Source organism: Oncorhynchus nerka, linkage group LG27 (assembly GCF_034236695.1).
Source record: "Oncorhynchus nerka isolate Pitt River linkage group LG27, Oner_Uvic_2.0, whole genome shotgun sequence".
NCBI classification, from domain to species: Eukaryota; Metazoa; Chordata; class Actinopteri; order Salmoniformes; family Salmonidae; genus Oncorhynchus; species Oncorhynchus nerka.
This window is the reverse complement of record NC_088422.1, coordinates 62,897,138-62,916,369: the sequence shown is the minus strand read 5'-3', so window position 1 is coordinate 62,916,369 and position 19,232 is coordinate 62,897,138. Positions and strand designations below refer to the sequence as shown.

The 19,232-nt window shown below is 41.9% G+C and overlaps 1 long non-coding RNA gene across 1 annotated transcript; it reads left to right on the top strand.

Annotated features, from left to right (window-relative positions):
• The first annotated feature begins 2,185 nt into the window (after positions 1-2,185).
• On the top strand, positions 2,186-14,168 carry LOC115111102 (uncharacterized). The gene is made up of 3 exons (XR_003860769.2): positions 2,186-2,459; positions 13,094-13,133; positions 13,276-14,168. It is a non-coding gene; the product is annotated as an uncharacterized LOC115111102 (long non-coding RNA).
• The last annotated feature ends 5,064 nt before the right edge of the window (positions 14,169-19,232 follow it).

The window sequence follows — 19,232 nt, the reverse complement described above, 5'->3', positions numbered from 1 at the left end:
TAGCATCATGAGGTAGGAAAATTACGTGGATATGTTGAAGTAACATCTCAAGACATCAGTCAGGAAGTTAAAGCTTCGTCGCAAATGGGTCTTCCAAATGGACAATGACCCCAAGCATACTTCCAAAGTTGTGGCAAAATGGCTTAAGGACAACGCAGTCAAGCTATTGGAGTTGTCATCACAAAGCGCTGACCTAAAACCTATAGAACATTTGTGGGCAGAACTGAAAAAGCATGTGTGAGCAAGGAAGGCTACAAACCTTGCCAAAACTATAGTTTGTTTGTGGGGTTGTTGTTGAAAAACGAGTTTTAATGACTCCAACCTAAGTGTATGTAAACTTCCGACATCAACTGTATGTACAATATGACATCTCCAACTCCAAATTCGCCCATTTTGTATTGTAATTGCAGTGTTCCAGGGTCAACCATGGGGTATTTTTGAAGATATATAGTTTTTTGTATGTATTTGTATTTGATATACTGATTAAGCACTTTGATTGGAAACCCCTTCAGAGGGAACGGTTACCCGCATATCTTAAATCTTCACTTTACTAAACTAGCATTACCAGACCTGAATGTAGCACTTATGTCCTGCTTTATGTCAAAGGCTTTGGTCGATTGGTTGATCCCAGCTAATGTTTGTCATATCATGTCTCTTCTTCTTCAGTGAAGAGGAGCGTTTTCATGGAGGATTCCATTTAGTCTAAGTGTTCTGATTCTTCCATGCAGACTTCCCTCTTTTTATATATTTTTCTTCAGCTTCGATAATAAGTTTCTCTTTCTGGCAAGCAGAGAGACGGCAACTTCTTAAAATCCATATTTTCCTTTGCAGAGAGGTTTATTCACTTTACTGTAAAGCATTACATTGGCACAATATCACTGTCTTCTCAACTTACCCCAGGGAAGACCAGTGGCAATGAAAATGTATCATGCAAGCACAGAAGATAGATTTATTGAAGCAATTGTGAATTATTTTGATCTCTGCCTTTCCATGACTTAATGACCAGAATGTTTATTTTTTTTGCATATACAGTATCATAGCAAAATAAATAAGTCATTCATTTTTGCCTGTACAATTAATTATACTTTGGAGTTTCATGACACTGAGAGTGTGTGTGTGTGCGTGCGTGTGCGTGCGTGCGTGTGCGTGCGTGTGTGTGTGTGTGTGTGTGTGTGTGTGTGCAACATAAGGAGAAGCTCCATGCATAGCCTCCTAATGGAACTGTTTACACTTTGTCAAAAGCCTGAGAGGCAGAGTTGACTGACTATAGCAGTGTCCCTGGTGAGGACTGAGCAAACGAGACTCCTGTTACGAAGATTGGAGCCAATAGCTGGGAGTGACTCCATCTATTACACATCAGTGTGATTGTCATTCTAAGAACTGCAAAATATTGAAAATAGGTTTTTAATTACTCTATTTAAAGCTTCAAAGTACATAGCCACTACAGGGCTTTTTTAAAAATGAATTTAGATCACAGACATCTACTTGCTGACAAACTGTCCCTTATTTTCAGTGTGGGCTGGTGGGTGGGAATATTTAGAAGTACAGTTTTCTGTTACTCAACACCTAAGAAATGTACAACCAATACATAATAGGCCAAAACTCGAAACATTTGATGACACATAACAGATTCACATTGAAACCATGATTTTCCCAGTTCCAGCTCCCGAGGCAGAGCGTGGATGTGAGAGAGTAGTGCAGGGCCCGGTGGCTGAGCTCAGCCTGCTGCTGGTGAGCCAATCTGCTGCAGCCTGACAGGGTGATGGATACTGTTGTGTTAAAAGCTGATAGATTTTCTGCTGATCCGACGCCACCGTGTGCTGCAGCTGGAGCTGCTCCTCTTTTGTGAGGTGACACATTGCTCAAAATATTGAAGCCGGTGGGAAATGCTCAGAGGTGACGACAAAAAATACTGGAATAACAAGCCTGAAGGATTTGCAGCACCGATTTGATGTATGTGAGGTTCGGCTTTTGTCTTTCCTTACTCGGTGGGTGAATGGGTTTATGATTTTATTTTAATGTTTTTTTTTTTTTACTGTGAATAGCCAAAACTTATTGAGGCATTCTGAACCACATTACTTGAGAAACAAGCCATAAATGAATTCATCTGTATACTCAAATCGATATTCACGTAATAATAAGGAATTCCCCTCGACCACGCCCACAAATGGGAGAAAACCAACATTCTTTCCTGTTGACACCAACTGTAAAAGAGCCAACTTCGTAGATGATCTTTTGTTATAGAAAAATATCAAAACATGATGAAAAGCTGCTGTATTGTTCAATGTACATGCAACCGGGTCAAAAAATCCCGACCGACGGTTTGCAATGCTCCCATGTAGGGAAAGAGCTTGCGAGAAGAGCCCTGTGGCTTAAAGCTATTCGGCGTGGGAAAGTGGGAAATGAAGGGACACGGTGTCCATGTAGGCTATATGTGTGTGAAAAACATTTAATAACAGGTAAGACTTTTCAATTGTTTAGTATAGTCAGTTTGTAACTTCACTCACTACTTTGTAGGTGTATAGTCCATTTGCTTGTGTTTTTGGTCTTGGCCAGCTAGCTAGCACTAACTCACCTCGCTGCTGGAAGCTTCATTACGTTTTGCTAAGTAGTGAGAACGCTCAGGAGCAGGCAATGCTGAAAAGTAATCTTAAAACATGTTTCTTAAATGTAGTTTTGCAATTGACAACAAAGTTGCTTTTGAAAAATGTCAAGTTTTGGCCGTGAGACAATAGGGTAACCTAGGTAACCACAGGTGGTTTTCCCCACAGGTGGGCAAGGCCGCAACGTTCTATCTAATACTGACTGGGAGTCTGGGACTATTGCAATAGTAACGTTAATGTTGACTCAATCTTCAGCATTACAACATGTCATTATTAGCTGTTTCTGTAAGGGTACATTTGAAACACAATAGGTAGCCACATGGTTACATTAATGTGCTTCCACCTTGGGTTTTGAGGAGGATAGTGTTTGTTTTAGAAAACAGAGATGTGCCCTGTGGAGAGGCTGCTCTGTGTCTGCACAGGACACTGTGCTACTTAGCAAACTGCAGCCTCAGCAGAAGAAGTTAGAGAAATGGTTTACAGTTAATCAGGGCAGACCCAGGAAGTGACCTCGCAATTCATCTGCCTGAACACCTGCAGACTGACTCCTGGGTTGGCAGATTTCTGGGGAGTTTACCCAAATATTTCTGACTTTCAAGTTCCAGGGGGACTGGTTTTTGAGGTCAGGCCAAGATTCACATCTTACCCATATCTCTACTAGCCTGGTAGAACCAGCCTGATTGCTGCGTTTACCATTCTGTTTTACTGTGAAATAGTAATTCAGACTCTCCTTTTTCATTCAATTGCTTTCTCCACTTGTTCAGTTTCCCCACTGGAAATCCCTATGGAGTCATGGATGACTCGACACCCCTATCATTTCAAAATGTGTGGAGTAAACAAAATGGCTTTTGCTTTTACCCCCTAATTTTGCATGTTCTGTAGAATAAAGTCGGAATCTCTGATCCCTAAAATTCCCTATGATCTATCAATCGATTTTTTAAACTTCAAACTACATTTCTATCTTTGGGTGAAACTGAACAAGCAGAGGGAGCGACTGACCAACCACCTGTTATTTCCCAAAAAAGGACAACAATTTAGTGAACATTACCAGACCTGTTCCAATGGTCCTTTTTATAGTTGTGACACCCTGGTGCTGTATATACTGTACATTGGGCTCATGAGCTTTATTAAAACCCTTGTGTAGTCTCCTTGGCCTAAGGGTAAAAAATGACCCGCCTTCACTTAACCCCGAAAATAAAGCAGTTTAATTGACTTTTAAACCCCAAATCTATTTTGCAAGAAGAAACAACCTGTCATTCATCACAAACTTTGTGAATATCTGGGGTTTCCCTCTTCTCAATGCAGAAACACTACATTTAATCAGTGGACACCACTCGTTTTTATTACAACACTGTCACGTCCTGACCTTAGTTCCTTTTTTATGTCTCAATTTTAGTTTGGTCAGGGCGTGAGTTGGGGTGGGCATACTATGTGTTATAGTTCTATGTGTTTGGCCTGGTATGGTTCCCAATCAGAGGCAGCTGTCAATCGTTGTCTCTGATTGAGAACCATACTTAGGTAGCCTGTTCCCACCTGGTGTTTTCTGTGTCTGTTTTCACCATACAGAACTGTTTCGATTTTTGTTGTTTCTCGTTAATTATTTTGTGTTCAGTTGTAATAAATTTAACATGGACACGTACCACGCTGCATTTTGGTCCGATCTTGACTAGTCTTCCTCAGACGAAGAGGAGAATCGTTACAAACACACCTGTCATAATTATTTCCTTTACTAAAGTAGAGGTTTATTATTATTATTATATTGCTAAAGGTACTGCATAGGTATAAACATAATTCTGTTAGCAAGAGATAGCACTTGTATAGCCTAAGAAAGTAGCAGAAATGTGCAGAACGTAGTTTTGAACACATTTTATTGAAGGGAAACAATAACAGTCTTGAACTTCTTTACAACATAGTGATGTATTCTTATGAACTGTACAGTGAGGAATTCCACTACAAAATACTAGACTTCCCCCATTTTTGAATGTGTGAGTTTACAAGTGCCTTTCCCAGCTGCTCAAGGAACACCTTCCTCCTGTTCCGCTTATCAGGTTGATCTTGCTCCATATCACAAAGGCATTGTATGAGGACACATCAATGATTTTATGAAAGATGACCAGGGGCCAGCGGGCAGTCATCCTACTGCAACTGTAAGTTCCAATCACCTTGTCCAGGTTGTCCACACCTCCTTTGTTGTGGTTGTAGTCCAGGATGAAGGCTGGCTTCCTGTTCTCACAATCACTGATCTCAGCCGTTTTGTGCAGAGTGCTCAGGAGGACCACATTCTTGTTCCTCTTTGGAAGGTAAGAAACTTGAGTGATGGTAGGGGTGAAGGCAAACTTGGATGAGAAAGCCACTCTCCCCCTTGTTGCGAGGAGTGCAGGGGGCTCAGGCTTGTTCTTTCTAACTGTGCCAACCATGGTGACCTTCCTCTTCAGCAGTGGCTGGCTGAGTTCAATCAGTAGCACACATAATCTCAATTTCTCATTGTGTGTGTGTGTGTATCTTTGTGGTTTTGTGTTTTTTGTGGTGTGTAAATGATTTTAGAACTGTCGGGTCAAAAATGACCCTAAGACAATATTTTTACCCTGGTGGTGTACAGCTTTCATGGAAATATGAACAAAGGCGATTTGTATGTTGGGGTCACTAGGAAAGTCATCAAATTTACATTTGAAAAAATAACATTTAGTGGGTTTTCTCTGAAGTTAAACATAGTTGCGGGACATTTTTTACCCTTAAGACAACACAAGGGTTAAGTAAGGTACATTTGTTTGGGTGTGGCTCCAAAATATGATGAGTACAGAAGGCTTATAAGGCAGAGGAGGACCCATTTCAAGTTTGGCTTTCTATAGAGACATGTCCTGATTGTGTGTGTTCAGCATTTATTCTTATGGAGATAAGATGAGGACAAGATTAACAATCCCCAGCCAATGACAATGTCTTCGACTGCACAGGAAGTCTAGACAGATTTTTATTTTTGAACCATAATTCCACAGTGAGCAGAGCAAATTAATTGACCATAATGTACCTACCTATAAAACTGTCTTGTGCAAAGTCTACTCTACAAAACAACTGTTTGGATACAATGAGTAAGCTATCAGATTTCATTACACACGTGTAACAGATGCACACACACACAGAGAACATTCAGTACTTGATATAGCTAAGCTGTCCCAAAAAATGTAATACTGCAGGAAATGTTATTTCCCCCCCCCCAAGTGATTCAATTTGAATAACATGTTTATTTTTTATTTTTATGTTCCCACGTTTGATGGGCTCCAGTCATGCGGTGGATATTTACTCGTGGTAATCTGAAACAGGGCTCCCTGTACAGTCACAACAAAATGATTTTCCACCAAGATTTCATGACATTTGTAATCCAGCAATGTGTCTAACGGTATTAATCAATTTAAAAACAAATTGAGCCAACTCAAACTGAGCTTCTCATTGACCAGACATAAGAGCTTTTGATAGCTATTGTGGGATGACTAGGGGGGGGGGCAGACACGAAGAGTACGGCCTCCAGATGCTCTGCTCAAAACGCAGGACATTCTGCTTGGGAGATGAGGGAATATCTGTTTGAGATTGTAACACAACGCAGCAGATCTTGTCCGTGATTAGGAATGCATGAGGACTCTGTGTTGATCCTTTGGTGGTGGTGGCCCCAGCAGAAAGCATCTCCTTTAGGTAGTTCTGTTGTTGGCTATGTAAAGCATCAGTGTCCAACACACACCCACCTCAAGTCCCTGTGGCATCTACTGCCATAAATCTGGGAAGCAGCTCAGTTCCTCTACTCTTAACTTTATTCACTGTCAGTTGATATGTACATCACCCTTGTTAGCCTTCATTTAACTAGGCACCGTTAAGAACAAATTCCTATTTTCAATGACGGCCTACCCTAGTCAAACCCGGGCCAAACCCTGGGTCAATTGTGCACCACCCTATGGGACTCCCAATCACAGCCAGATGTGATTCAGCCTGGATTTGAAACCAGGGACTGTAGTGACACCTCTTGCACTGAGATGCAGTGCTTTAGACCACTGCGCCACTCGGGAGCCCTTGTTATTATTTAATTTGTGTGGGGAAAAAACAAGTACAAAAAAATGGACTGTGAAAGATTGGCTGTCCATGACCACTGAGTAAATCTGAATCATGGCTTTTGCCAGTGTCTTTATGGATCTTGGGGGGTAGATTGATTAGCTCAGACGGTACAGTAGCCTTCTGGACGCAACTCATAGACAATAGGTACTTACAAGCATGGACGCTTTGTACCTGACCGGCCTGTTCTTTAAAATCTGAGCTCCTTTTATCATTGCGGCCACCCTTCTTTCGCCAGTGGTGATCATTCACTTGAGAGAATGTTAAAAAATACATTCTGACTGAATAATACATCCATGATGGCTCCAGTGTAGACCATTAGGATAATTAGAAGTCAGCTATCATTAAATGAATATGGATGTATTGCCTGGAGGGGGGCTCTGAAGTTTCAACTTTAATTTAACGAACAGACATCTCATTAATCAAGAAAAAACAACAGTGTCTCCATGCACTTTTCTTCCCGACTAGTGACAGACATTACATACCCCAACATGGCACTGCGTACTAGGACGAAAATGTAAAGGTTAAGACAACGTCGTCACAAATCTGGGCCCAGCGCTGTTGCTAACTACCAGCACCGTTGCTAACTACCAGCACCATTGCTAACTAGCATTGTTGGTCCCATTATTGCAAAGAGTTATCAGATATTAGCAGTGTTGGAGAACGTTTTAAAAGTAGCTCGTTACGTTACAACGTTACTTGCTATAGAAAGCAACTTGTTACATTACTATAGCATTATTAAAAACAGAAAACCCTCTAAAGATGCCTTGCATGTGTTGGTCATTCATTTGTATGCCCAGTAGAGGGCACACACTACATTTGAATGGCTATAGCATAGCCTACCGTCCGTAGCCTAATCTATCTCCTTTACAAGACTTAAAATAAATAATTTTTTTGAATTATTTACACAAGTAAATACATATATAAATCCAACTGGGCACAGTAAAAAGAGAGCTCAAATACAAGGATAATTGGCTACCAATCAGTTTTGCACACAGACATGAACTGGGCAGGGAGATTCTATGTAAAACTATTTTTATCATAGGTACACTTCAACTGTGAGAGACGGAATCTAAAACAAAAATCCAGAAAATCACATAGATTTTCTGGATATTTGTTTTAGATTCCGTCTCCCACAGTTGAAGTGTACCTATGATAAAAATGACAGACCTCTACATGCTTTGTAAAGTAGGAAAACCTGCAAAATCAGCAGTGTATCAAATACTTGTTCTCCCCACTGTATATAGGAAGTGCAGTTTCCTTTATGTTTATGGTGAAGATGGAGCTGAAGAGATTTCAATTCTTATCAACTGAGCCTAACTTGATCACCTAGCTACGTTGTTGGCTTTTATTACCAGACAATAAATGGGGCACTCGCCTCAACCCGATGATCTTGTGTTTGCGTGTGAATCCTTCAAGTAGCGTCAGTCACGTAACATCTGTCCTTTTCTTCTACCAATTCAAAGTAATGTGAATAAAGGCTATTGTCTCTGCCATCTCGCTAGCTATCTATGTACCAGCTACTATGCCAGCTACCTGCCACAACGTTCACGCAGAAACAGGAAGAGCGCCACAAACGTAGGCTGGGGGAGGGATTTACACGTTTTTTTAAGCGCCAACAAAGAAGAAGAAATAATATTGTAAAAGTAACTTGATAACTGATTAAACTAATGCGTTATGTTACTCGTTACCACAAAAAAAAAGGAATGTTAGTATTCTAACGCGTTACTTTGTAATGCGCTACCACCAACACTGGATATTGGAATCCCGTTTGTCATCTTCAACCTTGTCACGCCCTGGCTATAGAGAGGTTTTTATTCTCTATTTTGGTTAGGCCAGGGTGTGACTAGGGTGGGCATTCTAGTTTCTTTATTTCTATGTTTTGTATTTCTTTGTTTTGGCCTGGTATGGTTCTCAATCAGGGACAGCTGTCTATCGTTGTCTCTGATTGGGCAGCATACTTAGGTAGCTTTTTCCCACCTGTGTTTTTGTGGGTAGTTTTCTGTCTTGTGTCTTTCTGCACCAGACAGAACTGTTTCGTTTTGTTCCGCTTTGTTATTTTGTGTCAGTGTTCAGTTTGAATAAATTATCATGAACACATACCACGCTGCACTTTGGTCCTCTTCTTCAGACGAGCGTTACAAACCTAGACTGTGCATACTTCAAATCACTTAATACATAGACACATATCAGCCTGTAATGTGCTTTAACGATTAACAGCCTATGTTGTGATATTTTATTGGACCAGAGACAAGAGAGGCTAAGCCCATGCACGTGGTGCATTTGTTTGAAAGAACAGCAGGGTGGTAAAGATTTTATATGGAGTCTTTACCAGAGATGGCTGCAGTTAAGCAGGGATCCATTCTGTTATACAGTTCCTATACAGACAACATCGTCCTGTATTCTCTTTTGGGATAGAACACATGACGGGTATAGACCAGGTATCAAGGAGAATAAACATGATTAGACTAATGACTACGCCACATTTTGCCATCAGGGGAGGTTCTCCAGTAATTAGATGAAGTAATGCTCAAAGTTGTGTCAGCTCATTATTAGTGCAATAATTCCCATCTGTAACAATCCACATTTTGCAATCCAAAGAACAAGCACCAGGTCCCAGTTTGTCTGTGGGGTGTTTGAGTTGTGGGACTGGTTTCTGCATAATTGTGTTTGTAGGAGTTTCTCTGTATTTATTACCTCTGTATATGTTGTGTGGTGTATGTCTATGCTTGTGTCATGTACGGTGGGGCACATCTGCAATGCCACAATTCTCGCTTGCCCTGATGAAACGCCAGATCGTGTAATTGTACCTGGGCCCACCCTGGAGGGGTTGTTACCTTGATTTTTGCAAGTTACTTCTCTCGGGTTTTGATGTGTGGTTGGTGGCTAATTAGCATATCAGTGATGAAAGAGGGTTCAGTCATTACAAAGCCGCCGTTGGGATCATAACTGAATATTTGGGCAACGGGATCCTGTTGATTATACCTGAGTTATAACAAAAGAGTAAACCCTCTGCACAGCAGCAATATACAGCACTGACAGCAACCTGAAACAAGTGCTACACAATCAACAACCTCTTTCGAAGGACCATCGTTTTTTCCCCCCCGTGTGACACCAGTGTCCTCCACTGCTCTTTTCATCCTCCAGCTCCTCATCTCTCCTCCCACTTCAATCCACCCCCTCCCAGTTATTTTCCCAGACACCAAATTGACATTGACATTGTGATTGAGTGGAAGCTTCCCTCTGTCCTCTACTTCAACAGACTCTCCAGGCTGCTGGCCTATGCTGAGGATCCTGCAGCAGATACCCAGCATTTATAGCCTCCCCATTTCTTTTATTTTATATCAACAAGATGAGAGATTCAGTCGCCAAAAATGCAGAGTCCAGTTCAGCCAGAGCATTGGCTTGTCTGTGTGCATCTTAGTTTGACTCTTTTTATTTTATTTTTTATGTCGTGACACATGATCAAGTCTCATTTTGAGAAATGAGAACCTTCGCCGATGGCGTACTGTACTGTGTTTAGTGTACTGTGTTTACGTTTTCTCATTCGTTTTCCTCCGGAAGTGCTGTCAGTATTGTTGGAGGGCAGCTTTAGACAGGAGCATGGCAACATTCTCATTGCCACGTCTCAGTACGCCGCTTGTTGTAGCTAAGCACAGCTGGTCAAGCCTCAGGGCCAATAACTCTAGGTCTTTCCATCAAAGAAGAAAACAAAAACATTCTGGTCTCTCCATGGATTATGACTGTTCTCTTTTCCTCAAACTACACCATGTAACCTAATCTTCATCTGTCCTTGAGTCAAATTACCAGTGTTGACCATTTTATTCAGGTAACGATCGTCTGTGGTGGAAGAAGGCGAGGACCAAAGCCCAGCATGGTAAGTGTTCATGTTTTTTAATAAAGTAATGAACACTGAACAAAAACAATAAACGTGAAGTAATCAAACCGAAACAGTCCCGTGTGGCACAAACACTAACACGTTACAGAAACACCCACCAAGAAAGGACCAAGCAGCGTGGTAACGGGCAGCAGCAGCAGCGGCCGGAATCGCAGGACTCCTGGACATGGGAGGAGATTCTGGACGGCAAGGGACCCTGCGCACAGGCTGGAAAATATCACCGCGCCAAAGCTGAGCTGGAGGCAGCGAAAGCTGAGAGGCGGTGGTATGAGGAGGCAGCATGGCGGCACGGTTGGAAGCCCGAAAGGCAGCCCCAAAAATGTATTGGGGGGAGCACACGGGGAGTGTGGCGAAGTCAGATAGGAGACCTGCGCCAACTTCCCGTGCTTACCGGAGAGAGAGAGGGACCGGACAGGCACCGTGTTATGCGGTGGAGCGCACGGTGTCCCCAGTACTCGTGCTTAGCCCGGTGCGCTACATCCCAGCTCCCCGTATTGGCCGGGCTAGAGTGGGCATCGAGCCAGGTGCCATGAAGCCGGCTCTGCGCATCTGGTCTCCAGTGCGTCTCCTCGGGCTGGGGTACATGGCACAAGCCTTACGCATGGTGTCCCCGGTTCGCCAGCACAGCCCATTGCGGGCTATTCCACCTCGCCGCACTGGCCTGGCTACGGGGAGCATTCAACCAGGTAAGGTTGGGCAGGCTCAGTGCTCAAGAACTCCAGTGCGCCTTCACGGTCCGGTCTATCCGGTGCCACCTCCACGCACCAGCCCTCCGGTGACAGCCCCCCGCACCAGGCTGTCTCTCTGTCTCTCCTCCCTACAGGTGCTCCCATCTGTCCTGAGCTGCCGGAGTCTCCCGCCTGTCCGGCGCTGCCGGAATCTCCCGTCCATGCGGGACCCATTGCTAGGGTCCCCAGTCCGAGGTTGGCGGCGAAGGTCGCCGCTCGAAAGAGGCCACGGAGGCGGTTGAGGAGGCCACAAAGACTATGGTGGAGTGGGGTCCACTTCCCGCGCCAGAGCTGCCACCGCGGACAGACACCCACCCAGACCCTCCCCTATAGGTTCAGGTTTTGCGGCGGGAGTCCGCACCTTTAGGGGGGGTACTGTCACGTTCTGACCTTAGTTCCTTTGTTATGTCTTTGTTTAAGTATGGTCAGGGCGTGAGTTGGGTGGGTTGTCTATGTTGTGTTCTCTATGTTGTGTTTTTGCGTTTGGCCTGGTATGGTTCTCTATCAGAGGCAGGTATCGTTAGTTGTCTCTGATTGAGAATTATACTTAGGTAGCCTTTTCCCACTTGTGTTTCGTGGGTGTTTATTTTCTGTTTAGTGTTGTGTTGCACCTTACAAGACTGTTCATAGGTTGTTTATTGTTTTGTTTTCAGTGTTCATTAAAATATTTAAAATATTAACGCTTACCACGCTGCGCATTGGTCCTCCTCTTCTTCCACCACCAACGATCGTTACAACTCAGGCCATTTCATATTCCTCCGGCTAAGAGGTACTGTATTTGCTGGAATAATATTGTAAATGGATTACAAATAATTACAAACTCATCAAGTCAATAAAAATGAGCCAATATAAATTGCCAAATGGATTCATTACTTCAACATAACACGAACACAGAGACCGAGGATTACATTAGCAGTACAGTGTTAATGGTTTCCAGCAGCAGCACAGGTGATTGTCAGAGTCAAATTTCTCCTCTGCACAAGGAGAATTGTCATGTGTCACGTTTCCTGTCGACGTGCGTCACGTAGTATTGTGTAAATACATTTGCAATGAGTTGACGATGACTTTTCTGCTGTCGAATTGTTGTATTCATGTCAGTATTTTACAAACCAACAATCCAGAAGTGACTTGATAATGAATAGTGAAGGAATCTAAGGATAATTTACTCAAATAAAATAACACACTAACTGTGTAGTCATGTTTTCAGATATCCTTCCAGGCCCTTGATTTTGTTTTATTGTTTAAAATGTTAAATCGGCTAAATGCAATGCCATTGTTAGCCTGTTGTGCGCTTGCATGATGTTCATGCTATTCTTGCCGTCCTGCACAAAATATTTACTGATATATGCAGGCCATCTTTCCTGGGAGGAGAGAGTGATTATTTTCACATTTTTCCCGTTCAATGGTTTTCAGGCAGCAGTCAGAGTCAGAATGTAAGTACCAAAGGACCATACCGCCACCCATCATGGCTTATCATTTGTCAATGTAATTAGACGTTGTGGTGGCAGGCTTCTCGACATGGTGGGGTTCTGTGACTTTCAGAAGTACACTAGTAGATAATGATGTTGGCAGCTCCATGGCTCACATCATGGGTGTGCTGCTCATTAGTGTCAGTCCTCTAATATTCTAGCCCTATGAAATGGGGGAGAATGGATTAAATCCCCTCTACTCTCTACATTACTCAGGACCAAACACACTAATGCCCCCCTCTCTCCTCTCTCTCTCTCTCTCTCTCTCTCTCTCTCTCTCTCTCTCTCTCTCTCTCTCAGAAAAGGAGAGTGGACTGGGGTGGCTATTGTGCTTGGATAGGTGACAAGTCTTGTTTTGCAAATGTTCACGCATATCTTCGAGTGAAATCAATGTGGGATTGACACGAAACTTAAACATGTGGATTCCAAAGAGCATTACTTTCATTATAATGTGTACATCCTTCTTTCATTTGTGTATTTAGGGAATTCAAATTGGGCCCCAACTGCCTGCATCTTCAAACGCCAAAGAACAGTTGACTTCCTTTCCTGTTTCATCCGAGAGATGTTGGGTTTCCCATACATCTATCAGTGCTGTGAGAATGAATTGCAGCAAGGAAAACAGAACAGATAAAAAGAAAAGGGAAGGAAGATAATCGCCGTGGTGATTATTCTGATAGACTGTTGAGTGGCAGTGTTGACATGAACTGCTCCATGGGAAGCTGGCTCTCACAAAGGGATTCACAGGAGAATCCATCCAATCCCAGGGGAAGCAATTGATGGCCAATATCCTGTTGGCTGAGGAGGACTGGGATGTAAAGAAAGCCAAGCATTTTGTAACGGCTTCTGTTGAGACAAGAAACCCGTTGGAAAGCAAAACAAACTAAGCACACAGATCAATGGAAAGAGGATGGACAATTAAGTCAGTCAAACAGATGTGCTAATTACAATTGCATTGATAATGAACTGAACCTGTTTTTCTTTTCATATCCCTTTTCTTGCCTATATGGCTTGTGCATGTACAGTGCTGAATTTCATTCAGTGAAGTCAATTCATATTCATTCAAAGTCCTTCGAAGAGGTAAATGGGATTCTGTTGCTAATGGAAATGTCATCAAGAATGAGTTCTTCTCTTGTGTACTGTGTCAGAGAAGTCAGAGAAAACTATTACATTCCGACTGTATGTGGGTTTCCATCCTAAAGAGGCAGAACTCAACTCTACTGTGTCCCCAGATGAGGGGATTACAAATGATGATACACCAAATCATGCTGTGAATTTGGTACTTGCGTCATTTCATTCCGACTGTCCTAGCTACATGACTGTTCTGCAAAGTCAGGACACATTGGAAATGCTTTTCTCTGTATGATTTTGATCCAAACATTAAATACCACATACAATGGAAACTTTCTCCCAGCTTGTTGACATAGTATATCATCAGTTATTACCAAGAATGGCATGGTCTGCTGGTTTTGGTGTCATTTCACATGGGTGCAATTGATTTGTTGGAGTCGTTATTTGAACAGACAAGCACCTGCTGCTCCAGATGTTCAAAGTGTTAATCAGTTTATGATTGAGGGGTGACGAAATTATGCAAGTAATACCCTTTACCCATCATGTGGCCTGGCCCAACTGCAGTAAATCATTGTGGCTGGCTGCCTCTATGTTTGTTGATGTAACAATAGGGCCTAAAATCTGTCATATCCCTTCCCGTAGAATGGGTGTCACTGACCCCTCTTTACTAATTAGAAGAAAGCATGCCTTCCCCATTCTGAGGAAAAAACTGTATTGCTGTCAAGTATAGAACTTTTTCATTTAATTTGTGTTCACTTGTGTAGCTCCACCAGCTCTCCCTGATCCAAATCAATAAAGCCACTGAATATGTAGGTAGCAGGATCAATGAAGGACAGGGTTATATTAATGGAAATCAAAAATTGATCCAGTGTAATTGTAATGTACTCACAATAATAGATGCATGGCTGAAGAAAAGCGTTTCTGGGGTGGTATCGACTTTGCTGATCGCCCTCTTGGCCCCGTAGAAAAGTAAGGGGGGGGGGGGGGGGGGGGGGAGATGTTTGTAATGAGGGAGTGAACGTCAATGATGAAAGTACCTTTTGTGAGAGTGGCTCGATCAAATTCATCTGGGCCGATTTACACGCTTCTCCTATTCTCCTCCCCCACTCATGTCCTAACATGCTCACACAACAACCCTTGCGGGCATGATGTTCCAATCCTAAAAGTAAACACATCTACCATCAGCCTATGTTTCTATATCTAGCAGATTTATGTTTAAATACTTATCTATATTGGTTGTTACTCAAATTACAATTTCCTGTTTCTGTGTCTCACTTCCTCATGATAGCATGTGGTTGCCACAGTGATGGAAAGGTTATGTTTTGATTGGAGAAGGAAGCCAGGTGCTCCAATGCCCAGATGCCATTTCATCAATATATATTGTGGTGCACAACTTCCTGCCGTTTGTCAGATGAACCAGAAGTAAGTCATGTATGAGGTGGTAGGTTGGAATATAACAACATTGCCCGTTACTATCATTACTTGGTTGATGGCTAAAGAGAGGTAGAGGTATGGCTGTAGGATCTTAATTTGATCACTCTTTTGTTGCTAAGAATTCTCCTGCAAATTAAACTTGTAAAGGGCTACTTAAGTTTGTAATTTCCACTTTAAAATCTCAGACTTGATTTCCCCTAACGAAAAATGTATCAAACCCTACACAAATGTGCATAATCCACCATAATAATTCAGATATCCTGCTGCTGCAGGATTATTTTTCCTGCTATAGTAAACTGGTTTAATCGAAGATCCTACATACGCAGTAGTGTTAGATTGCCTAGACTTGTCAGCCTTGGTGATGTAGCCTCATATGACCTGCTGAAAGCAACTCCACTGCTAATGGATACTCCTGGGTAGCCTTTAGGCATAGGCTTAAAAACACTGTCCCCTAAAATGTGTGAGCATTTCAAAGTAGCAATACCAAATTAGATCAATTACGTAGGCCTATAAATACACTTTTTATACACTACCTGTGTGTAAGTAATGCATTTTAAATGCATTACAGGCATGAATGTACAGGCATTAATCATGTATTATTATTTTTGCATTCATAAAGGTTATTAAAAGTAGCTATGGGCTTTTGAAACATATCAGTATATCTTATATCAGTCTTAAAATTCCATGTGGGCATTTCATGCTGTAGAAAGAGTTTTTCCACTACACGCATGTCATGTTGATCGCTATTGGTGGCTGACTGAGGCATTGAGATGGATGGATAATACCATTACAAAGCATTACGTTGATCACGGGGGCATATTTGATTCTTGTAATTAAAACCTGTCTCTGTCAACGGAACAAAGGATCATATTTTCACATTGTTCATTTCAAAGCTCATGAAATACCCAACCCAAAGAACAATAACACACAGAGATCGCTTTCAACAGAAGAAAACATAAACCAAGCTTTTTATGAGCGTGGTTTCCGTCCCACCTAAATGGGTGATGTCACTTTAAATCAGTGTCAAGGCGATAATCGAAAGCTGCGGAATGGAAATGTGTAATCTCTCCTATTATATTTCTTTGGCTTGGGGACACGAGCATGATTATCTTTTTACTCATAAGGTGACCTCATTCAATTAAGAAAGACGCACCAAAGGACATAGAATCAATGGTGGACCAGAACCAATTAAATAACAGCTAATTGCAGATGCATTTTTAAGTGAATTGAGTAAGTAGCCGTCAATAACAACAGCTCCTGCCAAGGAAATTATGCAGGGGAGTAACCAAAGAGAATATTCTCTTAAAGGCATATGCTTCCAGATGTCTGTCTGCTATTGACTAATGATGTGGTGGCTACACTCCCATATCAGGGATGCTCAACTGAGAACAGCTAAGATGCTTATGTCCCCCCTCCCCGTCCTCTCTCTCACTGGCCAGTTGTTTTGAGACTTGAAAGGGAGTAATTGAAGCCAATATCGTTTGGAATGGTCGTAAATGTTTGACATTGCATGAATGGTAGAAAATAAAAACGAATTGGGATCTCTTTTAATGAATTACTGTTTTATTGGTACTTAGGCAAATTAGTGGAACAATACCTCAGTTAATTAAACAGACTTTTATAATGATTAAAGTAAAGTACACTTTCATCTATACCAAAACTAAAGGCATGGGTAATTGAAAAAATAATAATGATAAATAATTAAATGACAAATTAATAATTTGCATCTCCACATCATGCTTTCACTGTGATTTTTTGTTGTCAACGCACAAAATCTATGTGAAAGCGAAACCAGGAGTGTATGATAGAGAGATCCAATTTGACAAAATTGGAGTTCAAACTCCACCCTAACTGTGACATCATCTTTGAATCATCCACCTACCTATTAACAACTTTTAGTTTCAGCAGTGGGGAAATGGGGAGGAGACACACACACACACACAACATTGCATGCACTCTCTTTTCTGACAGTAGACACTTGACACTGTCATGTCTTATCAACCTCCTCGGGTCAGGAACGTCTCGAAGCCATAACACTTGTAACCACCACACACACACAATGAAAGATGCAGACAGACAATCTCATAGATGGGAACGCTCCCATCTTCTAAACCGCTTTGGCAGTGGGTCTTGGGGGGCCCAAAGGAGGTGCAGACTTTTGTTCCAGCTCAGAACTAACAGAACCTAATCAACTAATCATCAAGGCCTTGATTAATTGAATCAGTTGTGTTTGTGCTGAACTGGAGCAAGAACATGAACACCCTGTGGGTCCAGAGACCAGGTTTGAAGAACGCTGTAAATGTTTGGTGTTCAGTATTTATTATCTTATTTCATTTGAATCTGAATGTAATAATTGGATGGATATGGATGTAAACCCTGAGAATAAACAGGACAGAATGGACATACGAATTGCAATGCAATCATGCAATCCATGGAACCTGAAGTCAACAAATTCACTCCTACAAACACGTGTACACGCACACGCACGCACACACACGCACGCACACACGCACACACACACACACATTTCAGTCACTAGGTTTGAGAAATGTGAAGCTTTGATACCTGAGAATTAGCTACAAATCAGACTTGTTCAGAACCTAAAGTATGTAACTTGCGCCTTTGCTCTTGGAAGAGTGCACGTTTGTTGATTGCTGAGACACTACCAATCAAGCTAATGGGCTCAAGTAATTGGAAAAGAGAGTTATATCAATGCACAGGGAGAATCTCATTACCACTATTGATTTGCACTTAAATATGAAAATGATGATCAACCGTAAAAGTGCATTATTCATGTGAATACTTTCTGGCCTCTTTCTTGCTGTATCGTGTCCACATGCAAGAGACTCTTGTTAATTTTGCTCAATCTTGTTGATTAGAAAGATCAAGTGCTAGTCATGGTTTATGACAAAAAATATATAACATAGCAGAAATCACATAGTGTACCATGGATTGCTTAATGTTATCAAGTAATGTTAATGAACTATTGGACATGTAGAATGAGTAACTAAATATGTTGTCATATATTCAATATTCAACTGTCACCTTAGAGTATTCTTCACCTGTAGCTTTCGAATGTTGTGCCTTAAAAGGCTTTAAGGAGCTAAAGTGGAGGAGGGGGAGGTTATTCTGCAATTGTCTGGCATTATTTGAAATAGATATCTCCCAGCCCCATGTCTCCTTGTAAGACAATGTGGCAGCATGTCAAAAGGCCACATCAGGCTGGGGGTAGGATGACTGAGGAGTGGAGGTAAGCAGTTCCAGGGATTCTGCAAATGCTGGGAAAATGACTCTCCGCTTCAGTGCACCCACGCATCAGATCCATTCCAAAATAACACTGCTCTTTTGCACCCAGTAGTCAACATAGAGATAGGATGAAAATAGGTTCAATATAGAGACGCTTGAATAAATGCATATAATCCCATCCCTTTATATTAAAAGTAAATGCCATGTTCAGACTTCTACTGCATTTATGAGATGATTTTTCAGCATTGTATTTGTATTTGCTCCCAGGCATCACTCGGGTTCCTTTCATATTCCAAACACCCATCCGATGCATTGGTTAGGTTGATATAAATGACATGTAAACGCTAACTTTCTATGTTGCAATCGTCTGTCTATCCTGCTCATCCTGATCAGCAGCTAATAGGAGAAATAATAACAAAGGAAATACCATTGTGCATTCAACAAGCACACATAATGAATGCCTCAACATGATCTTCTCTGAGTTCCTCCTAGCCCGGCGTCACCTGGATAATGTTGTTTATCAATCATAGTTCGGATTATTTTACAGTCGTTTTGTGTACCTCAGATATACATTTTCTTGGAATGTTTGCCCCTTTCGCCAATTAGGCAAAATCGTGCAAAGCTTTGGAGAGAATTACCTAAGTGTTAAACAACACAATTTGTCTCTGCAGCGTCCATTATGCAGGATGCC